General features: G+C 36.4%; 1 long non-coding RNA gene across 2 annotated transcripts in view; it reads right to left on the bottom strand.

The window, feature by feature from the left end:
• The window catches only part of LOC137487442 (uncharacterized), a 131,156-nt gene that overhangs the window by 53,240 nt on the left and 51,464 nt on the right, over window positions 1–26,452 (bottom strand). Inside the window, exons 2-6 of one of the 2 annotated variants that reach the window (XR_012388933.1) lie at window positions 23,440–23,535; window positions 21,899–23,118; window positions 9,535–9,633; window positions 4,234–4,382; window positions 3,818–4,043 (exon numbers count right to left, since the gene is read on the bottom strand). This is a non-coding gene — a long non-coding RNA (uncharacterized lncRNA). Of the gene's footprint in view, window positions 1–3,817; window positions 4,044–4,233; window positions 4,383–9,534; window positions 9,634–20,182; window positions 23,119–23,439; window positions 23,536–26,452 lie in introns of those variants that run through there. The other variant, XR_011006035.2, reaches the window with a different exon arrangement.

Here is a 26,452-nt window from a genome sequence, read left to right as displayed (position 1 = left end):
AATGGCATTTGCATTATGGGTAAAATCCAGTTTTATTAGCAAGACTACTTTTGAATAGATATGAATACAGGGAACAGTGAATTAGCGAGCACCACCATGTTCTATGATAAACGAAACAAGAAAAGGACAGAACTGGCTCTACCTGCAGATGAAAGTGAGGATGAGATGCGTTTTAGTGACCATGAGATCGATGCAGATTGGACATTTGATAAGAGCAGTGATGGAGACAGTTCAAGTAAGTTAAATCAGATGCATTTAAGACAGGCATAGTATAGAATATAGTATAGTATGTAAACATTGTAGTAGCTACATTATTCTGATGTATCTGGATATTTTTGACTTGGTATTTATTTGTTATAATAAATACTGGAGAAAATATGTATATGTACTGTATGTTGTATACATGATACTACAATATTATGATTGTTTTAATAATATTCAGCAAAAAAGAATGGAATGAATGAAAGCTGTTGGAATATGAGTTGTTGTAAAGTATGTATAAGGTGTCATTTCTGTGTTAAAGTTTATAATACTGCAACATACGCAAATAAGAAAAATTAAAAATGTGAAATTTCTAAGTTAGATCCACTGTTTGATGTTGTTGCCATATGGCAACATTTCATAAAGTACCTTAAAAAATTCAAATTTTTTTACAGCACTTTAAGTTAAGCCAATCTAAGAAAAAAAAACAGTCAAAAAATAATTATTTATAGATCTATTATAATGAGTGCGGTAGAGGGTTAAGAATATTCTTCTAAGGTGAGATTTTAAAAAAAAAAAGCAAGAAAAATTGATTCAGCAAGTACACATTAAATTCATGGAAATCACATAACAATGTTACAAAATTCATTCATTCATTCATTTTCTTGTCGGCTTAGTCGCTTTATTAATCCGGGGTCGCCACAGCGGAATGAACCGCCAACTTATCCAGCATGTTTTTACTCAGCGGATGCCCTTACAGCCGCAACCCATCACTGGGAAACATCCACACACTCATAGACTACAGACAATTTAGACTACCCAATTCACCTGTACCGCATGTCTTTGGATTGTGGGGGGAACCGGAGCACCCGGAGGAAACCCATGCGAACGCAGGGAGAACATGCAAACTCCTTGCTGTGAGGCAACAGCATTACCTACTGCGCCACTGCATCGCCGATACAAAGTTCTATTAAAAATAAAATGTTTTTGGTTTTATTTTTAAATATATACATATACTCGCACGACACAATTAAATTATTTTAACACCAAAATGATCATCAAACCATCATATTATAATGATTTCAATAATGTTGAAGGGTGGAGTAATGATGCTGAATATTCTGATTTACATCACAGCAAGTTTTATTTATTTATTTATTTATTGTTTTACCCAGCGGATATCCTTCCAGCCACAACCCAGCACTGGTAAACACCCATAGACTCTGGCATTCACACACATATACACCAATTTAGCTTATTACCTCAACAAGCAGCCCATTGGCTGCATCTGGCCCATTGCTCTTTAAAATGTGGCCCGCTGCTATGCTGGCTCTCAAGTTGCTGCATCTAATGCAGCATATAGTGAAGCTCTAAGGCTGTAACGAATGGTACATGTATTCAGCCCGAACCATCATGGTTTGGTTCACGTGCCCTCACAATGAACACAGAATACATTCAAAAAGAACACAGCAGCGCTCACCAGTGGAGTGTCCCGGAGTCATGACAACTTGCTACACGTAAACAGAAGCACGCAACACTAGTCCCACCTCCGAGTTCTTTTGACTGGTCTGAAACTGAGAGTATGTGTGGCAAATAAGTGCTGCTGTGGGTGAAATCGTTTTATCTAAACATGCAGTGCTGCAAAAGACTGATTTATACTTCTGCATCGAGTGATCGGCATGACCTGCGGTGGCTGCCCAGCGTGTAGTCATGCATTTATACTTCTGCGTGTTGTTTGTGTTGCTCTGCAATAACACTTTTGAAACTCTAGCTGGCAGTAGGTTTGTATGTTCCTCTGTGTCGAGTCTTTTCGTGGGTGTTATTTTTCTGAATGCTACCCTAATGTACGAGTAGCTAAAACTCGCTCATTCAAAGGCGGGAACTGGTGGGCATGCAACAATTTTATTTATAAGGTAAACACAAAACAACAGTTTCCACCTGGAGCTCCTTCACGGGACTCTACACTTGTAAACACTTGCTCCAACAAATTCGACATTTTCTCAGTCTTGCTCACACTGGTCACCACTACCAAACCGACCAATCACAGAGCTTGCATTATACATCAATTTTTGAGAGGTGCGCATCAGTATCGGCGTCAGCTATAGTAAGGGCTATGCAACCACATAAAGATGTATTGTATTTTTGATGAAAATGCTGCCTTGGTAGCTTTTTGCAAAAACATTCAACTCTTACTAACCTCAAACATTTAGGTAGGCTTTTTTATTATTAAAAAATGAAACATTTTATTATTAAAATATTGACATTGGCTCAGTCAGCAGCACTAATCACATGTGAACATAGCAGTAAATGAAATGATGTGTGGCAAACTTCATTAAGCAGCGAATTAACATATTAAACAGATGTGGCAGCTCAGGTTATTAATAAAATCGCCATCAACAACAGCAGTATGAATATCTTAAGCAGACCACAAGAGGAAGTTTTATTTAACATCACAAGGTCTGGTGGAAGTCTGAACACTATTTAAAGGTCAAAACAAAGGTCTTCAGGAAGTTCACAAAAAAAACTTTTCTCATTTCCTCTTGGCTCTGTTTCGCCAGCTGGAAGATGAAAGCACAATTGCTGATGGTTGCTTATGCTTTAGTGTTTTCAAGCAAAAGAAAAAAAAGAAAAATAAAGAAAGGTTGCCGATTTGATATGTGGAAGAGTGAGATTGAGAGCAGGGTTGCCAGATTCAAGTAAATTGTCCAGCCCAATGATAACTCCCAACCAGATCAAAAGGAAAAAAAGTAGCCTTGTTTATTTTTATTGTCCAATTACAGTCAATTGCTTGATTGCTACAGGGGAAAAAAAGCTAACCATGTCTTCTCTGATTTTTTGTGATATTTGTAGATAGGATATATGTGGTAAATACTGACTGACATTCAGCCTACCAAATAACACTTCTCTCGCAGATGTGGGCATAACTTAAATATCTCACTTGTGGTGGCCTTTGGGTTGCCAGGTATGTATTGCAGGATCATTGTTCATAACGAAATTATTCAATATTCAGCTACAGTTTTTGTTTTTTGTACCCCCCTCCCCCCTCCCCCCATTCATATTTTTTGCTCCCAGTGCATTTTTAAACAAGTCTAATTTGTGTAAAGATCTTGACCTGGCAACGCTGCCTGAGAAACTACTATACCCACTGTGGTGTACCATCACCTGTCTTACTGAAGTACAAGGGTGGCCAACCCTGCTCCTGGAGAGCCACCTTCCTGCAGATTTCAGTTGCAACCCATATCAAACACACCTGCCTGTAATTATCACGTGGTGTTCAGGTCCTAATTTATTGGTTCAAGTGGGTTTGATATGAGCAGCAACTGAAATCTGCAGGAAGGTGGCTCTCCAGGAACAGGGTTGGTCACCCCTGCTGTAGTAGTTTACTGTAGTTTGTCTTTTATAAATGAACATTTGACAATAGCATAAGTTGACTGGTAAAATCTTGTGTTAGCATTCAAATGTAATTTAGTTTAATCAATTAAACAAAGTTTATTTATAAACTAATTTCGAGAGAAACATCTGCTTTTGACTGACCACGGCTGGTCCCACATTAGCCATCACATGATTTACCAAACAGACGAATCCAAACGTAAAATAAATAACCAGATGTTCTTACCTTAGTCATCTTTATTTGGAAGAATCCCCCATCCATCCCTATTTCTACCTCTCTTTCCTAGATTAATCCAGGATAGGGTGGCACAGTGTCTCAGTGGTTAGTACTGTTGCCTCATAGCAAGAAGGTCGCTAGTTTGAGTCCCGGCTAGGGCAGTTGGCGTTTCTGTGTAGAGTTTACATACTATTGCTGTGTTGGTGTGGGTTTCCTCCAGGTTCTCCGGTTTTCCCTACAGTCCAGACACATGCGCTATAGGTGAGTTGGAAAAACCAAATTGGTAAAGTATACGAGTGTTTTAGTACTAGGCATTCATCGCACAAACATATGCTGGTACAGTTGGCGTTCCATTGCATCATGGCAATTCCTATAATCAAGGAATAGGCCAAATGAAGGAAATTAGGAAAGCTCTCTAGACATACCTGAGCTCAGACTTCCCTCTCTCCCGATGAAATTGGAGTGAACCCCAGGCTCAAGGATCTTCTTAGCTCAGAGCTCTCTTCCGGGACAGCATGCCAAACACTCCTTGTTTTCAATCATCAGCTAAGTGTGAACTCTTGAAAACAACCATCTGAAACAAATAAATAACAGCTTTTTTCAGCATTTTATAGATTTTCAGATTACAATTGCTAAATAAAAGAACTATATAACAATCGTACTATTATAGTGAACAGTAGCCTAACTTTTGGCTTTGTATGTTATGACTAACATCAGCTTATAACGACACTTAAATCATCTGTTTAACTGCATCCCAATCATCACAAATACTGCAGAAGACCTGTTGGAACCTGCATGGACCCAAGATTCTCACAAAAAGGTTTGGTGAAGGAAAATCCTGGTTTGGTGTTACATTCAGTATGGGGGTGTGCGAGAGATCTGCAGAGTGGATGGCAACATCAACAGCCTGAGGTATCAAGACATTTGTGCTACCCATTACATTACAAAGCACAGGAGAGGGCAAATTCTCCAGCAGGATAGCGCTCCTACTCATACTTCAGCCTCTGCATCAAAGTTCCTGAAAGCAAAGAAGGTCAAGGTGCTCCTGGATTGGCCAGCCTGGTTATCAGACATAAACATTATTGAGCATGTCTGGTGTAAGAAGGAGGCATTGAAGTTTATATTCTATACTGAACATTATTTCTGTTAAGTGACAAGACTTTTGTCTAAGCAAAGTCAGACCCTACTGTCCTAATTAAATAATTAAAAATAAATGGCATGATCATATTTAATTTTGGTCAAATAAGCCTAATCAAGACGCCTTAGCCTTTCATATAAGCCAACTCTGACACCAAATAACCAACCAGAAGTCAAGTAATTATTTGTTGTTTCTAAAACTTGACGACAAGACTTTTGTCAGGTAATGTGTATGAATATAATGATCAAATTGACCACATGGATTTCAGCTTTATCATGTGTATTTGAATATTTGTTTCTTTGTTGTCTAGCAAATTTCTGCTAAAAACAACCTTCTGATAGCAAAAACATTGGCTGCATCCAAAACCACCAACTACTCAGAAGGTACTGCACTTGAATAAAAACGTACTACTCGGCCATTAGAAAAGTATGTTCTATACAGTATGAACGTGAGCAGTGTGAATGGAATTCGAACATACTACATCCACCATTTTGTCATGATCACGCAACCTAACCTCGTGCGTCGATTCTCCCATTCATGTATTCTCGTGCGGTGCATCAAGGGATCAAGGGATGCGCACTTCAGAATCTCACCGGAAGTAGTAGGTCATCCAGGTACTTATCACATACTGATTTTCAAATTCTATGAATTTGGACATACTACTCGGCTCACATTCTGTTTTTAGCGTAATATATAGTATGGAAGTATGCGATTTTGGATGCAGCCATTGCTTTAGGCATGTTATGTTCACTGTGGTGAAAAAACTTGCTTTCCCACTTGCGGACATAGTGAGGTACGAACCTTCACTGGCGGTTTAGTAACTCATGCATCATTATAGGCTAACTTTAGGGTAATAACTTCATAAAGTATGATCACATTCAAATCTTAATTCTGAAATCTCAATATAATTTTTTAATGTAAATATAATGTGACAGTATATAGTGTGTAAGTTTTATACTGGGGCATCACGGTTGCGCAGTGGGTAGCACAACTGCCTAACAGCAAAAAGGTTGCTGGTTCGAGCCTTGGCTGGGTCAGTTGGCATTTCTGTGTGATGTTCTCCCCTCTCACGTGGGTTTCCTCCGGGTCCTCCGGTTTCCCTCACAAGTCCAAAGACATGTGCTATAGGTGAACTGAATAAGTTAAATTGACCGTAGTGTACAGTATGTGTGAATAAGCGTGTATGGATGTTTCCCAGTGATGGGTTGCGGCTGGAAGGAGATATATCCAGCTGCAAACCCGCAGAACCACACATGTTTCAGGCAAACACAATCTAGCACATCTAGGATCTAGGCAAACCATATATGGTAACTAACTAACTCCTTAGGAGCATTATTGCCACCTATTGAATTTCACAAATATGGTTTCCCCATTGTATCATTATTATATCATAACAATCATTTTAACATCTCTGCAGTTTCTGAACTCAAACTATGTATAAGAATAATTGGTTAAACACTTATGACTTAATTCACAAGAACCGTCTAATTGTAGGATTAAGTGAAATAAACTAATTTAAGATCTTAATATTATCATACTTGGTTAAAATTACTTTGTTGTAAAATATAAAAAGCAAACAATAATGTGTCTTATTAAAATGAATTACTATAGTTAATCATTTAAACAATATATAATATAGTTTAAATATTATATTACCTTAACTGATTATCTGATTATAAACTACAGTCTTTTACTAACAACTTTGCTAACAACTGTTAGTAATGTATATAAATATATATATATATATATATATATATATATATATATATATATATATATATATATATATATATATATATATATATATATATATAATTATTATTATTATTATTATTATTATTATTATTATTATTATTATTAATTATTACCAGTTAATTTGTATCAACTATAATTACAACAAATTTCCAGTACTTCATGGTTTAAAAACAAAATATTGGTTACTTTAAATTACTAGTTTTTAATGTGAGAAATCATTAATTAAAAAGTTTGAAAATTAAGCAAACAAATACTATTAAATCGCTTGAGTAGAACATTAATATGTCATACATTTATTACATTTAAAATGATTTTTATTACATATAAATATGTATTATTGCCTATTAAACCTGTCAAATTTAGTTCGCTCAGCAAGGCCAGCAAATGAGTATCTGCTATAATGACTCGGTCAGATAATAAGGACTGATGATCTATGATGACTGATAGAAAACTGTTCAGTCTATTATATTGAAAGGCGATTGGAAACAACGCTCCCCATTCGCTCCTCTTGATTGCAATATTTGTAAAATAGTCTACTCTATTGTTTATTTTGTACAATATTTATTAACAATATACAATTATATTGATGACGATGTCCGAGAAGAGGGTAATAACATTAACATTCATCATAACCATATGGTTTGCCTAGATCGTGTGAGCTAGATTGTGTGTGCCTGAAACGTGTGTGGTTCTGCGGTTCTGCAGCTGGATATTATTGGCCGGAAGGGCATCCGCTGCAAAAAACATATGCTGGATAAGTTGGCGGTTCATTCCACTGTGATGAGCCCAGATTGATAAAGGGACTAAGCCGAAAAAAAAAATGAATGAATGAATGTGTTATACTGAACGAACATGCTGAATTTGAATATGTTCTAGAATTTATTGTTAAAGTTAGATGATTTAAGTTCGTTTTTGAATATTTTATCTTTCATCAGTAGTATACAAGCTTCACTACAGTAAAACAAAACCTAAAACAAGTTATGCTTTTTCATTCTGCTTTTGGTATATTTAGCAGTGCATTCGATGTGTAACAAAATGTCAATGCTTATAAGTTCAATAAATCAGCAGTGGCATCTGCCTGACCTCAAACAAACTTCATACAGACAGAAGAAAAGGTCATAAAATGTATTCATTTGGGTGTGAAAAAAACATCTCCACTAGAACATAAAATAGTTTCATTTATCTCTCATCTTTCAAAGACAAAGATACAGAGGGAAGGACTGTACCCTTAAACCACAGCACAGAGCGGGTGGAAACCATACTCAAATGCCATTCTTAGATCTAAGGGGAACATGAGCTCCCACCACAAAACCCCCTCGAGATCTCGATTCATTCCTCTTCAAATGATTCATTTCAAAATATTCAAAGCATGTTTCCCCCACACTTGTGCAGAATGTTCCACGTGTGAATCACTCAGAGAAAAAATATGCCACTTCTTCACTCGTGACCCCATTCGGCAGACTTTAAAATGCACAAACATGTTTACAGGGCACTTGAAATCTGACGGCAGCACATTCTCCACAGTCATTCTGTCTGAGCGCCGCGTGTTTACTTGAGTTTTGAGTGTCTGATTCATGCAGATAACAAAACAGAGGTTATTCAGAGCTAAACACAGTTAAATGACTTGATGGTGAAATCAGTAATGACTCTAGGGGGAGTGAATCATGCCGCATGTCGTGTTAATCTGACACTAAACATTGAAGTTTATTTGTATCCATAGGAAAGTCAGATATGAAATCAGACTTTTACAAGCAAGCTTAATCAAAATGATCATAGTTTAAGTGTTTTTTTTTCTAACTTCATTTTTTTGTCTTGTTTCTAGTCCAAATATCTAGAATTCTTAAATCAAGTAGCATTTTATAGACAGAACAAAAACATTGTCGTATTTTTTTAAGTAATAATATGTCAAAATTAAGTGTATTTTTTTTTTGCTTAAAACAAGCAAAATAATCTGTCAATGGGGTAAGCAAAATAATCTTGTTTTTCCTTTTGACATACGATTACTTTTGTTTACCCTGTTAGCAGATTATTTCTTACCTAATTTTAACAGATTTTTTTTTTTTTTAATAAAAGACAATATGTTTTGCTTGTCTAGAAAATACTTCTTGATTTATGAATCAAAACTAAAACTAGAAACAAAACAAACAAATGTCTTGCATGTACAAGTTTTAGGATCAACAAATAATAACTTGATTTCTATTGAATCATGCAATATCAAAAGTGGCTCATATGAAAGGCAAAGGCCTCTAGATTACGCTTATTTTACTAAAATAAAATATGATAAAACCCACTTATTTTTAATTATTTTATTAGGACAGTAAGGTCTGACTTAGCTTAGACAAAAGTCTTGTCACTTAACAGAAATAATGTTCAGTATAGAATATAAAGTAATGCTGCAGTGGAGAAAGAATGAATATTGTGCATGCCTCCCATGAGCTTGGCGGACTGCATCCATACATCTCTGCAATGACTCAAATCACTTATTAATAAAGACTCTTGAAAGTTGAGTTCATCAAGATTCTTTGGATTCATCTTCAATGCCTCCTTTTTATACCAGACATGCTCAATAATGTTTATGTCTGGTGACTGGGCTGGCCAATCTTGGAGCCTCTTGACCTTCTTTGCTTTCAGGAGCTTTGATGTGGAGGCTGAAGTATGAGTAGGAGCGCTATCCTGCTGAAGAATTTGCCCTCTCCTGTGGTTTGTAATGTAATGGGCAGCACAAATGTCTTGATACCTCAGGCTGTTGATGTTGCCATCCACTCTGCAGATCTCTCACACAGCGATACGGTATGACGCCGTTCCTTTTCTTGTTTACCAGCTTATCACTTACCTCCGTACGGATGGCTTTCCGGCTGTTACCAGTTTGTCCAGTTAGTTCGCGGACGGCGGACTTGAGATGCAGAGTTGACCACGACAACAGGGTTCAAGTCTGGTAAAGAACAGTTCCAGAAAGCAGGTAAGACAAAAAAACAGAAGCCAAAAAGAATAATAAACAAGTAAATAATGGTGAGAATGTGGTAAAATCTGAAAACCTGGTAAAAAGCAGGCGAGTGCTTTTCTTTTTCTGCATTGCTTTTTAAAACTGTCGGGATGGGTTTAGGGAAATGGGGGGGGGGGGGGGGGGGGGGGGGGGGTTGGTTAATCGGTGCTTTTGAAAACACTATTGGTTGGGTTGAGGGAGGAAAGAGGGTGGGTCAGTTGATTGGCCAGTCAGTAAGTCGACTGCAGCCTCTGGTGGACTTACAAGAGAACAGCAGGCGCGATTGACAATTGCTGAAAAAGCGTACACATCGATTGGTTAGTTAGTCAGTAGACAGCAGCCTCTGGTGGATTTACTCGAGAACAGCAGGCGTGAATGGCACATGCTGAAAAAGCATGCAAAGCGGCCTCTGGTGGATTTGCAAAAACAAAAACTGCAAAAGAAATGTAGCTCCTGGGACGTGTTTGGTGATCCCCAGAAATGTATATTGGGGTACATTTTCAAAACGAGTCTGGGTTGGACTTCCATAATATGAAAAAACACTGGAAGTCAATGGTTTCAGGTTTCCAGCTTTCTTCAAAATATCTTCTTTTGTGTTTCTCAGTATGAAGAAATGCATAAAGATTTGAATAAAGTAATAGGGTGAGTATAGGATGACAGAATTTTCATTTTTGGATGATCTATCCCTTTAAGGTCACTACTTCCCAATACAATCCCATCTGCTTTAATGGCTCAGACACAGAGAAACTCTATCATCCCCTCGAGGACTGAGATCTCATACCATCAGACCAATGCAAGAATGAATGTTAGCGATGATCAAACACGCTCGGCGCTGACAGTCTGTATGTTTCATGAACATCGCAAAAACATCTGCTGCATGCCATTCTAACATTCGACAGGGAATCTTTCACAGACAGATGAGCAAAATGATCTTCCAGATGACAACGCACCATTGGGAGAGATGAACACGTATCTTTTCTAGACTCAGTGGTATTAGGCCAAATCAGAAAAAAAGGAGGTCCAACCCAGTACTAGTAAGGTGTACCTAATAAAGTGGCCAGTGAGTGTATGTTGCAAATTAAATATATAGGCACAGATTGTTACAGATGTGTAAGAGAATCACTTGAAAGGTCCCATGAAGTGCTCTGAAATGTGCAGGTTTTATTCGATGTTTGACGTAATGTCAACTAAAACAAGAAGAGAGGTTGGGACAGAATAGCTCCTCCCCTTTTAAAAAAAACAGCCAATGGCATTTCGTTTTTATCATAGCTCTGTCAGTGAGAGTGGTTGAGCTCAAGCACATCAAATAAAATGCAACCTGAAGGGGGCGGGGCATGTCAGATACTTGAGAGCATTTGATTGGTCAGAACATTTGAGAAGCTGAAATATGAAGTGATGTCAGATAAAAAAGCACTGATCTATTTAGGCGGAAGTGACAAACTAAAAGTTTTTGATGTTTATATCTTCTAAATGCACATTTTGGAGCACACTAGCTTATCAATAGACTTAACAGACTGATACTAACATTTAAACAAGTTTATTTTGATGTCACAGGGCCTTTAAAAGTCTATTTTCTGTGTTTTCTTTACAACTGACTGAAGAAAAAAGCACCATGACAAGCCATGGATCCCAAAAACCTCATAAAAAAACTGTCTGTAGTGTCTCGCCTTAAACCACTGAATCAGCATCTCTATATGGAAAACCCGAAGGAAGAAAGAAAAACAGTTTCCTGCTTCCTCCGTCAATCAAACGCTTTACTGCGCCTGGACGCAGGAATGAACGCAGTGAAACACCAGACCTGAGCCAACATCTTTAAGAGCGGCTCCACTTCCCCTGAGTAAGAGCCAGATGGGAACATATGGTTAAAACACACACACATATACGCACACACTCCCGCAGCTGTAATCATATAGCTCCAAAGCATCCAGCATGACTGAGAGGAGTATTAGAAACAGCTGGAGACGCCTGGACCATGAGAACGATGGAGGAGGAGAAAAACTGAGAAGTCCAGAAGAATGTTCTCACGCTGGGTGGTACATGTGTGTCTTCAGGTGAAGAATGTGTGTGTGGTTTGTGCTCACAAACTATTCAATAATTAGAAGTCAGAAAAGACTCATTGAGAACTAAAGGAGAGTCAGAAATGAGCTTGGCGAATAGTTCATTTGCAGTTGATTTAAGATTTAAGAATTTACATGATTTAATTTGACTAAATAAGATTGTACAAAAGTACAAACATGTATTTTCTTTACAACTATGTAAGGAAAAATGTTTGAGAATCGTTCTTGCAGTTTTTGTTTTCATAAATTCACTAGAGGGTGCCGTGTACATATATGACAAGCTTAAATACGTTAAAAGGGCATGTTTTTTTTAACGTGCCATTTCTCATAAATCCCCCAGAGGGCGCTGTTTTGATTTCTGCAATTTTTAACGTCATTCAGAAAAGCCTTCTTTGAACTAATATACCGCCCTGTAGCGTTTGCTTTACACACAAAACGCAGCCATATGTACCCGAGAACATATTTCTCGGTTCTCAAAAATGTATCCCTGGGCACATTTTCCCAACGAGCCTGTGGTGGAAAAACAGCTAAACAACTGCCATAAAGAAACAAAAAAATGCTAAATATATATAATGTAAAATTTTTAACGTCATTCTCGAATTAAGGTGCATAATATCATAATGCACATAATACATCAGATTGATAATAGATGACCCAGACACTCCCTTCCCCAAAGCCAACCGATATTGTTTTTAAAAGCAAACTAGAATAAAAAAGGCATCATGGCAGCGTAATTCTACCACAATTTCACACTTTCTGGAACTATCCTACGCTGGACATAATTTCCGATGCGCTCCGGGAGCTACCGAGCAAACCAGTCATGCCATAAAAGCCATCCTTGTACTGAAATACCACCCTGTAGTATTTGATTTATACAAAAAAATGCAGCAATATATACCCCAGGAGCTTATTTCTCAGTTCTCAAAAATGTATCCCTGGGCACATTTTCCCAATGAGTCTGTGGTGGAAAAACAGCTAAACAACTGCCATAAGGAAACAAAAAATAATAAATAAATAAATAAAAATGGAAAAATAAAAGTATGAGTATGGGTAAAATATTAATATTTCTTTTACGCTATAATGGTCTGATAACCTTTTTCCAAAACTAAAATACAAATATTGTTATTTAAAACATTTATTCTAAAAAAAAATACAATTGGTCAGAATAATAAATGGTTTACGTGCTGCAACTAAAAATTCAAATTTATTCCAACAAATTTTGGATGATTCCACTTCTGAAGGTAAAATATCGCTATTTTTTGTCTAAATGTATATAAACAAATCAAAAAACATGGTAGCTGCATGTAGCTACTGTACACTGATTTTACTTTTTTTTCTAGAACCGTCTTTCACTGGACTCAATTTCCATTACGCTCAGGAGCTGCCGAGCAAACCAGTAATGCCAGAACAGCCATCCTGGTACTGAAATACCCCCCTGTAGCATTTGTTTTACACACAAAACACAGACATACCCCAGGAACATAACATAACACTTTACTTGAAGGGGTGTTCATAACACTGTAATGAATATCATGAATGTGAATGAAATTTTATACATGCTTATGCTTTTTATAATTTGTTAGTAAGTGTCATTGGCTCAGTTATGGCCTTTTAAATGCAAAGATGACATTGTTTGTTATGACAGCTTGATATAAACAAATACATCACAACCTGTCTTCATAACTTAATGTATTTGTCATAACTTGATGTTACCTAGACAACACAACCTGTCATGAAAATGATCAGCAGATTGCCTGTCAGGCCAACGGGAAATGTCTTGGTGCTCCCTACAGTCCGCCCCTGGGCGCGGGTTTCCTCCGGGTGCTCCGGTTTACCCCACAGTCCAAACGCATGCACTTTAGGTGAATTGAATAAACTAAATTGGCTGTGGTATATGTGTGTGAATGTGAGTGTTTATTGGTGTTTCCCAGAACTGGGTTGCAGCTGGAAAGGCATCCACTGTGTAAAACATATGCTGGTTAAGTTGGCGGTTAATCTTGCTGTGGCGACCCTTGATGAGGGACTAAGCCGAAGGGAAATGATTGAATGAATGATCTATTTTAAAGAAAAAAAAAACTATTTACATCCACAAGTGTGACGCATGTTAATCTTAGAACATGTTTGTGAACAAACAGTGATTGTGAATGCAGGAATTATGCCTTGAGCTGTATTGATTTTCAATGGGAGAAAGGAAAGAAACCCTTCAGAGATGTCTCTCCTGTCAGTATTTATTTTTTTTTTCTTGCAAGTAAAAGCTAATGTTTATGTATTTGCCCAGCGTGAAGTCTTGGTTTTAGCCTTCAACTCTGTCTGCCTTTTCTTAATGCACAGCAATATCTTGTTTTGCAAGTATAAGCTACTGTTTGGAGTCAGGGGAAAATGATTAGAGTTTATGAAGTCTCTCTCAAATGCTCTATAGATAAAGTTTGACAGAGATCCTGTCCTTGTTTACGCTGTGAATGAAATCCAGTGACCTTTAACTGGCCTGACTGTTCATGTCCAGCGGTGCAGAAGAAATACGCTCAATCCGTCCAAAACGCCAGAGGTCTGTGTCTGTCTGCCACTTTAGAAATGTGTCTGTAAAATAGACAGCAGCGTGTTTATCAGACTGCTCTCTTACTGCTTTCAATACGCCGTCAATAAAGCCATCATATCATTCAAAAGTGCTGAGTTATTAAGCTTTTTAAAAATGCTGACAGGGAAAATAACAATAGAGTACAGTAATCATACTAGTAATCTGTAGCAATTTGCTTGAAGGGGGTGTTCATAAGACTGTCATTAAACATTCATAATCATGACATGACACAAGTCATAAATATGAAGACTTATTTTCTGTCTGTCTGTCTCTTTCTTTCTATCTTTGATTTATTGTTTGATCCATCCATCCACCCAAAATTTACTTAAAATTAAAATTTTCTTTCTTTCTTTCTTTCTTTCTTTCTTTCTTTCTTTCTTTCTTTCTTTCTTTCTTTCCTTTCTTTTTTCTCTGTCTGTCTGTCTGTCTGTCTGTCTATCTATCTATCTATCTCATTCCAGAAACAACCCAACAAAGGGAAACATCCTTCCTTCCTTCCTTTCTTTTTTTCTCTGTCTGTCTGTCTGTCTGTCTACCCATCTGTTTATCTATCCATCCGTCCATATCTATCTATCTATCTATCTATCTATCTATCTATCTATCTATCTATCTATCTATCTATCTATCTATCTATCTATCCATCCATCCATCCATCCATCCATCCATCCATCCATCCATCCATCCATCCATCCATCCATCCATCTATCTATCTATCTATCTATCTATCTATCTATCTATCTATCTATCTATCTATCTCATTCCAGAAACAACCCAACAATGGGAAACATCCTTCCTTCATTCCTTTCTTTTTTCTCTGTCTGTCTGTCTGTCTGTCTGTCTGTCTATCTATCCATCCGTCCGTATCTATCTATCTATCTATCTATCTATCTATCTATCTATCTATCTATCTATCTATCTATCTATCTATCTATCTATCTATCTATCTATCTATCTATCTATCTATCTATCTATCTATCTATCTATCTATCTATCTCATTCCAGAAACAACCCAACAATGGGAAACATCCTTCCTTCATTCCTTTCTTTTTTCTCTGTCTGTCTGTCTGTCTGTCTGTCTGTCTGTCTGTCTGTCTGTCTGTCTATCCATCCGTCCGTATCTATCTATCTATCTATCTATCTATCTATCTATCTATCTATCTATCTATCTATCTATCTATCTCATTCCAGAAACAACCCAACTCTGGGAAACACCCACACACTCTTGCATTCCCACATATACACTACGGCCAATCTAGCTTATTTAATTTACTTGTACCGCATGTCTTTGGACTGAAAAGGAAACTGGAGTACTCAGAGGAAACCCACGCCAACACGGGGAGAACATGCAACCGGGACTCAAACCAGCGACCTTCTTGCTGTGAGGCAATCATGCTACCCACTGAGCCACCGTGCTGCCCTTATTTTTAGGCTAAATATTTAACAATCAAAACCATAACAAAATGATACAATCGTAACATACACGTCACATTTATTTATGTACATTTTAATTTAATTTAATTCATTTTTTTATTTATTTTCTTTTATTATTTTAATATTGCAACTATGACATCCCTTTCATAGCAGAAAAACAGAAAAAAAATAAAATAGAATTGAATATAAAGTGATAAATTCACTTTGCTACACTGCAAAAAAAAAAAAAAAGTCACCCAAAAAATAATAATTTTGTATTGTTATAACACATTCTTTATTAGCACACCAATATTCTTAACATGGTCTCTACGTTTCCCAGTGAAAGCCCAAACAGCACTTGACATCTCAGTGAACCACAGCCTGATTCTCAACCTTGGCTAGCCTTCACCTCATAAGCATCAAGTTGAATAATTTTACATTTTAAGATGCTCTCATTACTTGTTCCGCTGTCTATCCCACAACCCCCTGCACGAGCCTGATGTTTAGTAAAGAGACTGAATTAGAAAAGACACACAGCTCTGCATCTGTGCACACATACTGTATGGCTAATCTAACACTGAATCATACACTCACACTAACACTGACAAACACGCACGCACACACACACACACACACACACACACACACGCACGCACACACACACACACACACACACACACACACACACACACACACACACACACACACACACACACGCACACACACACACACACACACACACACACACACACAGAGAGTTAAAGGCTTTGTGCTGAGACAGCAGCATCATGATTGAATTATTCTATAATTGGGTCATTAATCTCACTGAAGGACTGCAATGATGAACAGAAATGTAAACATCTAAAAGAAAGAAAGAAAGAAAGAAAGAAAGAAAGAAAGAAAGAAAGAAAGAAAGAAAGAAAGAACAGTTAGAAAAAACACAGAAAAGTTTGTTTGTTCTTTTTTCCTTTCTTTCATTTGTTTGTTCATTCGTTCCTTGTTCATTTGTGCTTTTGTTTGTTTCCTCATTCGTTTCGAACAAACAAATAAACAAACAAACAAACAAAAGAAAGAAAAAACAAACTAATGAACAAACAAAAGAACAAGGAATGAGCAAAAGAAAGAAACAAACGAATGAATGAAATCACAAATGAACAAGGAACAACGCAACCAACAAAAGAAAGGAAGAAAGAAAGAGAGAAAGAAAGAACCAATAAAGGAATGAACAAACAAACAAACAAACGAATAAATAAATAAACAAATGAAAGAACAAATTAATGAACAAACAAAAGAACATGAAACGAACAAAAGAAAGAACAAACAAACAAATAAATTAAATCACAAACGAACAAGGAACAAACGAACCAACAAAAGAAACAAAAGAGGAAAGAGAAAGAAAGAACAAACAAAGGAATGAACAAATGAAACAAAGCATTCCCGAACAAGAAACAAATGAATGAGCAAACAAAAGAATCAGGAGCGAACAAAAGAAAGAACAAATGAATAAACAAAATCACAAACAAACAAGTAACAAATGAACCAACAAAAAAGGAAGAAAAAGCGAAAATAGAATGAACAAATGAATGAACAAACGAAGGAACGAAAGCATGAACGAGGAAAAAATGAACAAAAGAAAGAAAAAATGATTGAAAGAACGAACAAAAGCACGATTGAACAAGGAACAAAGAAAAAAGAAAGTAAGAACAAAATAAACGAGGAGCAAATAAAAGAAAGGACAAGCAAACAAATTAATGAAATGATAAGCAAACAACAAACTAATGAACAAACAAAAAAAATAAAAAAGAAAGAACAAGTAAACAAATTAATAAACATGGAAAAACTAAAAAACTAAGAAGCAAATAAACAACAAAAGAAAGAAATAATGAAAGAAATAACAAAAACAAACAAATGAAAGAAAGAAATAAAGAAAGAAAGAAAGAAAGTAAGAAAGAAAGAAAGAAAGTAAGAAAGAAAGAAAGAAAGAAAGAAAGAAAGAAAGAAAGAAAGAAAGAAAGAAAGAAAGAAAGAAAGAAAGAAAAACAAACTAATGAATAAACAAAAGAACAAGGAGTGAACAAAGGAAAGAATATACAAATAAATGAACAAACAAAATCATGAACGAACAAGGAACGTATGAACCAACAAAAAAGACACAAAGGAAAAAAGAGAGAAAGAATGAACAAACAAACGAATGAACAAACAAACAAACGAAAGCATGAACGAACAAGAAATGTACTAATGAACAAAGAACAGTAAAAAAATAATAAAAAATAACTAACAAACAAATGAACAAACTAATAAAAGAAATAACGAAAAACAAACAAACAAACAAAAGTATGAAAAAGAACAAATGAAAAAAAGAAAGAAAAAAGAAAGAACTGGGAGTTTGATTAGAGATAATTACATATTGATATCATATCCATACTTTTGATGCACCAACAGGTGCACAGGTAAAACGAGTGTTGTACCACTGAAGATTTGAAAAGGGAAAAACTGAATTCAAAAACTCTCACTGTAATTTGACTGAGCCACAGAATAAGGGCAGATGAGAAACAGTGCAGCCTGCAGTCATTGAGGGATACAGGAAATATCTGCTGCAGTGAACAAGGGAAAAATGGGGGACAGAAGAAGAAGAGTGAAAGTGCAGAATCAACAGATGCTCTGCTGTGTGCTTCAGTCCAGAGATACAGTATGATGACTGATCACAGACACTATCGATCTATTTATCTGTCTGTCTGTCTCTCTTTCTTTTTTCTTTCTTTCTATGATTTTTTTTATATATCCATGAATATTTATCTCCATCTATCTCTCTATTTCTTTTAAAATTTTTATTGTTCTATCCTTCCATTTCTTTCTTTTTTCTATCTATCTATCTATCTATCTATATATCTATCTATCTATCTATCTATCTATCTATTATTCTTTCCATCCGTCCGTCCGTCCGTCCGTCCGTCCGTCCGTCCGTCCGTCCGTCTATCAATCTATCTATCTATCTATCTATCTATCTATCTATCTATCTATCTATCTATCTATCTATCTATATATCTATCTATCTATCTATCTATCTATCTATTATTCTTTCCATCCGTCCGTCCGTCCGTCCGTCCGTCCGTCCGTCCGTCCGTCCGTCCGTCTATCAATCTATCTATCTATCTATCTATCTATCTATCTATCTATCTATCTATCTATCTATCTATCTATCTATCTATCTATCTATCTATCTATCTATCTATCTATCTGCAGATGGATGTTTCTGTAGAAAGCTCTGTTTATCTATCAGGGATTTGCATTTTATATGTTGTCAAAATGTTGATATTAAACATGAACAGATTGAACTCTGATGGATGTGTGGGTGTGAGTTGAAATGTGTCCCAGCAATCATTGTGCATATGTGTGTGTGTGTGTGTGTGTGTGTTTGTGTGTGCTGAGGATTCATTTTTGACTGTTTTCCAATAAGAGAAAAAAAGGCTTCATCGCACATGTGATCCATCTAAAAGCTCTCCATCGCCGTCCAGCATGTTTACGTGAGTGCGACCCACTGTAAGGGCGTAGACAGACTCACAAACCTGCTTCTGATTAACCCACCGCCCCAAAAACCTCCGAGCAGGGTGTGTGAGCAGGACGTTTGGGAGTGGGATCGGCCACATTTGGAATTAGTTATGAAAATCGAGTGAGAGGAATAAGATTGGAATGGACACTCTGATCCAACAGGTTCTCAGAGGAAATCCAAAGAGCTCCACTGCCAAGGAACCACACTAAATTATAGCAAACCCATACAGACGTTCTTACTTTATCTATCTATCTATCTATCTATCTATCTATCTATCTATCTATCTATCTATCTATCTATCTATCTATCTATCTATCTATCTATCTATCTATCTATCTATCTATCTATCTATCTATCTGTTATTCTTTCCAACCATCTATCTATCTATCTATCTATCTATCTATCTATCTATCTATCTATCTATCTATCTATCTATCTATCTATCCATCCATCCATCCATCCATCCATCCATCCATCCATCCATCCATCCATCCATCCATCCATCCATCCATCCATCCATCCATCCATCCATCCATCTATCTATCTATCTATCTATCTATCTATCTATCTATCTATCTGTTATTCAATCCATCCATCCATCTATCTATCTATCTATCTATCTATCTATCTATCTATCTATCTATCTATCTATCTATCTGTCTATCTTTCTGTCTGTCTGTCTGTCTGTCTGTCTGTCTGTCTGTCTGTCTGTCTGTCTGTCTATCTATCTATCTATCTATCTTTCTGTCTGTCTGTCTGTCTGTCTGTCTGTCTGTCTGTCTGTCTATCTATCTATCTATCTATCTATCTTTCTGTCTGTCTATCTATATATCTAACCATCTAGCCATGATTTTATTCTAGCTATGTCTTTCTTCCTTTTTTCTTTCTTTTCTATCATTTTTTGTTCTATCCATTTAACATCAGTCCTTCGCCGCAAAGAAACCACACTAAATTCTAGCAAAAGCCATACAGACGTGGCTATATAATCAGATTAAATGCCTGAAGAATTACGACTGACAATTTAGACGCAGTTCATGGCACGTAACACAACACGCAATTACACTTGATTAAGCAGAGGAGAGCAGGTTTTTTTCCTCACTCGTGACCCGTGGAGGATCTTTGTCCTTTTAGCCATTCCAAACACAACCTGGATTTAAGCCGGACCAAAAAGCTTTTCCATCTGTGGGAGGGTTTGGTTTCTGCAAGTGTTTGCTGAGTTTGGTTGGATTTAGCTTTACTCGAGACCAGAATGACTTCATTTAGGAAATAAAATTGAAATTGAGAATTATAATTTGACTCAAGAGAGCACTCCAGAAGATTACAGCAACTTCCACAGGCTTACATTAAAAACACTGGTCCATGAGAATCGCTAAGATTACTGAAGTGATGATATTTTAAGTGTTTCATTAACCGAGTCGGTGAACCAAACCTACACATCAGTACTGGAGGCTCATGGTGTCATTAAAAGTTTAATGGTAACTGCAACAAAAAAAAGGTAAGCTTACATTTTAATGAAGTGTAAAATTGAACAGTGAAATTAACTATGCTACATAACATTTATAGGAAAATAAAAACTATCGAAATTATAGTGTGGTTAAATATCCTCATATAGCTACTAAGATTGGAAGGCATCAGCAAAATCAGGCTCACTTCCTTGTATGATGCTGTCAGCATGGAGATGAATAATGAAACTAAATTTGCATTTCCAAAAGGAAATATCATGCCTGTAAGTCAAAAGGGCACAGAGTTACTGTATATAATCAGACCATAGTACTAAGAAAAAGAATCTGTTATTATCACTTCTTGTTTTCTGTTCCCCATGTATGCCAATCAATACAAAACCTGGCGACATTATTTCCAAGGAAAAGATGCTGCAAAGCACTTATTGGAAGCTGCATTCTTTATATGGACAGAAATATTAATTTTTAACTTCAGCTGATAAGCCTTTAAAGACAGATTTGTTGTGAGCTTCAACCTGTAAATCGATATCAGTTGCTTTTGTTAAACCCATCTGTTCACAATAATTCGATTGATTTTTAAAACAATCTTGTTTAATGCAATTCCAATGAACAGAAAGAGATGTTTAGCTCTGCCCACTGCTAGTCTTTTAAAATGTTTACTTTAAAAGGAAATAATGAATGGGTAAAATTATTTCTGGAATGAGTGTTACTGGAAAAAAGAGAACATAATTCATACCAACCCAGACTCATCCTGAAAACGTCCCCCTATACATTTCTGGAGAGCGGCAATTACGTCCCAGCAGCCACTTTTTTTTTTTTGCAGTTCTTGTTTCCACGAATCCGCCAGAGCCCGCTGTGTATGCTTTTTCAGATCTCAAATTTCTCTCGCGAATGCCATTCGCACCTGCTGTTCTTGTGTAAATCCACCAGAGGCCGCTGTTGACTGACTGAATGACCCACTCTCTTTCCTCTCTAAGCCCAACCAATAGTGTTTTCAAAAGCACAAACTGATGCACCCACCCACTTCTCAACACCCAACCGACAGTTTTTAAAAGCAATCCAATTGCCCTCATCTGATGTTTACCACATTTTCAGATTTACCACATTTTTGCCTTGTTATTTACTTGTTTGTTTAATTTTCTGCCTTCTGTTTTTGTCTTACCTGCTTTCTGGAAACATTCTTCACCAGAATCGAACCCTCTCTTCATGGTCGACTGCATTTCAAGTTTGCCGACGTATATAGCGCGGTAACTGGACAAACTGGTAACAGCAGGAAAGCTGTCCGTATGGGGTTAAGCGGGTCAGATGGTGAGCAAGAAAAGAAGCTGCGTCATACCGCCCCATAGCATTCGTTTTAATGACGAAACTCAAGTCATACGTACTTCTGGTAACATTAAATTATTTGCCTTTCTATCTGCTGGAACCAGTCTGGCCATTCTCCTCTGACCTTAGGCATCAACAAGGCATTTGCGCTTACACAGAACTGCCGCTCACTAGATATTAACAAAATTTTTCGGATCATTCTCTGTAAACCCTAGAAATGGTTTTGCATGAAAATCCCAGTGGATCAGCAGTTTCTGAAATACTCAGACCAGCCCGGCTGCTACCAACAACCATGCCATGTTCAAAGTCACTTAAATCCCCTTTCTTCCTCTTTCTGATGCTCGGTTTGAACTGCAGCACATCGTCTTGACCATGTCTACATGTCTAAATGCATTAAGTTGCTGTAATGTGACAGGCTGATTAGAAATCTGCGTTTACGAGCAGTCGCACAGGTGTACCTAATAAAGTGGCCGATGAGTGTATGTTAGAGAAATTAGAAAGGAACCAGAATAGGGTAACATTGAGGATGGATATTGCTTGAAAATTTGATAGGAGTTACAGTAGAGGCATTTGGTTTCAGGTTGGGAAGTTTATCCCCCCCTCAAATAAGTCTAATAACAGTCAAGTCAACGTAATGATTTATGACAAATTGCTTGTGCTTTCCTCATTTGTAAATGAGTTTGGGTAAAAGCATCTGCTGAATGAATAAATGTAAACATCACAAAGGAAATGTCTCAATGTCTGTTTACCTCATTTTTTGCGATTATTAATTTGTTTTAAACGCTGTTGCAATGTAACCCAGTAAAATATACAAGCGGACAAAAGAGCAGCAGAGAGTTTGGGGTGTGTGTGTGTATGAAAGTTAGTCTCAGTGTCTCCAGTGTTTGATAAACGGCCCCCAAGACTCGCTGTGTGCAGATGGGTCACAGATGCTTGTGTGTGCGCATGTTTCACAGCTGGCGAACCCATCCGAACTGAGACGAGGCAGCTCATGATGAATAGTTGGACGAGTTCAGAGGTCACAATTTCGGCTTCCTGGTATGCGAGCGAGTAGTGTTTCTGCACACCAAAAAAAAAAAAAATTATATATGTATATGTGTGTATATATGTGTGTATATATATATATATATATATATATATATATATATATATATATATATATATATATATATATATATATATATATATATATATATATGCTAGTTCAAACTACTTGAAATGAGGTGAATCGACACAAATCTTGAGAACTTAAATTGTCTCAAATTTATTATTTGTAATCCTTTGTTTTTTGCAGTGTGAATGTATGCACAATTGAAGTCAAAATTATCATCCTGTCTTTTTTATTTGACAAATAATGTTTAGCAGAGCAAGCAATTTTACCTTTCACAGTCTCGCAGAGTTTTGTCTTTTCGCAGTCTCTACACATCCTGATTGGCTCTAGACCATTGTCAATCAGTCTCCTCCGTGCTGTGTCTCCTGTGCAGTACAGAATGTGTTCAGCTTGCCAAATTGATCTTTGACCGCTAGCAGTGTATCTCTAAAGTACTGTATGTTTGCAAGTTTTCTCCCCAACAAACGCCATAATGTCGACGAAACATTCTGCATTATGAAAGGCAGCCACGGTAGCACTTAAAAGTTTAGTTTAATTTAAACGTTGTTGTCCGTTTTGCTTGTCACAGAAAGGAAATTTGTCTTTAACACTGGATTTAAGACAACAATTGCATAAATACAACAACCACACAATGACAACACACATCAAGACAACAACACAAGCTAAAAATTTAAAAACCAAATTAGCCCCACACATATTACTGCACATCATTCTTGACAACCAATCCATTCACTTCAAACAGTGATCCGATTTAGGACAACTGCAATTGGGATAAATTACTTTTTATATGCAAATCTTGGGTTTTAAAAATTTTTAACTTGCGTCCTGATGGCAACAATTCAAAAGCTGAGTGAAGGGGATGTGTATTATCTTTAAAAATCAGAACTGCTGTTTTTTCCCATGTAGAAGTCAAATAGAATCTGCAGTGAATGTTGTTTATGATCATCTTATTTGTCTGATTGATAATTTGCGATAATTTCTTCATCAGTTTAAGTGTTGTGTTACCAAACCATGAAACAATATTTTATGTGAGAACACTCTCTATCAATGATCGATATGCCATGTTTAAAGTCTGAAAGGAAGGCAGAGAAAGATGCTAACCATCAAACAAAAGTTGGACTTCTGAACATGCTAAAGGAAGGTAGAAGTAGCGCAAGTGTTTAAACAAGAGAGAAAAGTGTGAAAATGTTATTGCCTATATCAGAGAATAGTGTAGTGAGGGGTTTTACAGCCTCAAAACATCTCGAATTATTGGAAAAAATAAAGCGGACCACTTCGCAGATTGCACCTATTTTTAGAACGTAACACTTGCTTTTAACGAGAAACCACAGTATTTCCTGTAATATTTTTTTCTTTTGGAGAAAGTCTCATTCTGTTTTATTTCGGCTAGAACAAAAGCAGTTTTAACCGTTTTAAGGTCGATATTATTAGCCTCCTTAAACAATTATTTTTTATGATTGTCTAGAACAAAACCATCATTGTACAATGACTTGCCTAATTCCCTAACTTGCCTAATTAACCCTAGCAGGCACAGGAGTCAGGACATCAACATGACGTCATATTGACGTTGTATGTCATGGGGACATTGCATTTTGTTTGGAAATGAAAATCAGGTTGACGTCAAAACCAAAAATCAAGTCGACGTGAATGACTCATGTCCAACCTAAAACCAACCAAATATCAACATCTAATGATGTTACAGATTGACGTTGTGTGGATGTTATCATTATGACATCTATTAGATGTTGGATTTAGGTTGCCATACCTGACAAATAAACATCAGAATTTGACATCAATATGAAGTTGGTTAAAGATGTTGGTGTTGGATTCAGGTCACTTTCAAACACAATCTAAAATCAACTAAATATCAATGTCATTTGACATTGTTATTGGACATTAAAACAACGTTGTCCTTAGACGCTGGCTAGACATTGAATTTTGGTCACCTGTGATCACAAGCTAAATCTAACCGAATATTAAAGTCTTGTGTGACCTTATGTGACTTTCTGTGACTTTATTAACCCAGTTAAGGATTTAAATGTCACTTTAAGCTGAATAGTAGTATCTTAAAAAATATCTAGTAAAACATTACGTGCTGTCATCATGGCAAGGATAAAATAAATCAGTTATTAGAAATGAGCCATTAAAACTATTAATAATTCAGGAGGGCTAATACTTCTGACTTATATATAATATACAGTAAAAGTCAGAATTATTAGCCACCCTGAATTATTAGCGCCCATGTTTATTTTTTTACCCCCAAATTCTGTTGAACGGAGTGAAGATTCTTTTAACACATTTTTAAACATAATAGTTTTATTAACTCATTGCTAATAACGGATTTATTTTATCTTTGCCATGATGACAGTAAATAATATTTGACTAGATATTTTTCAAGACACTTCTATACAGCTTAAAGTGACATTTAAAGGCTTAACTAGGTTAATTAAGTTAACTAGGCAGGTTAGAGTAATTAGGAAAGTTATTGTATAAGGAAACAAGTACAGAAGTGTGTTCTGTAGGCTATCGAAAAACTATACAGCTTAAAGGGTCTAATAATTTTGACCTAAAAAAAAATGAAAAACTGCTTGAAATAAAACAAATAAGACTTTCTCCAGAATAAAAAGATATTATCAGACATACTGTGAAAATGTCCTTGCTCTGTTAAACATCATTTGGGAAATATTTAAAATAGAAAAAGAAAAATTCAAATGGGGGCAATTAATTCTGACTTCAAATGTATATAAAGAAGTAAATGTAAATTGTAACAATTCTATTCAAAGCCAATGCAATGCAATGCTATGCAACGTGTATTTGTCAAATAGATTTATATCCTGTTCATTACGTCAGACATCTGCATCTTGCAAAATCAGAGTTTTAGGTTTCCGAATGAGTTTCCAAGTTGGAAGTCTAACTTCAAGTGGCGTTTTATTACACTGTTCCAAGTAGGAAGTCGGACAGTCCAACTTTCCGAGCTGGATGGAATGTGCATAAAAGTTCCCTGCTGGAGGAAAAATGGATTAAAAGATGCTAACATAGGTTTCTGGTCTTAGTTAGCTACCAGACTTAAAGTGAGGGTTCAGCCAAAAACAGAAATTTGCTGTCGCTTTACTCTTCTGATGAGTAACACTGTCTATTTTCTTCAGTAGAAAGTTGAAGAATATTTTAGGCTGAAATTCAGATTTTGGTGATTAATAAAACGTAATGAATTGTCTTTAAGATGAAGCATCTTGATGAATTACATGATCAATCTGTGTGAGAAACATCATTACCTATAATCTT

The sequence above is a fragment of the Danio rerio genome, chromosome 13 (genome assembly GCF_049306965.1).
Source record: "Danio rerio strain Tuebingen ecotype United States chromosome 13, GRCz12tu, whole genome shotgun sequence".
In the NCBI taxonomy this organism is placed as follows: domain Eukaryota; kingdom Metazoa; phylum Chordata; class Actinopteri; order Cypriniformes; family Danionidae; genus Danio; species Danio rerio.
The sequence above is the reverse complement of the archived record's forward strand: the minus strand, read 5'-3'. Positions and strand labels throughout refer to the sequence as shown.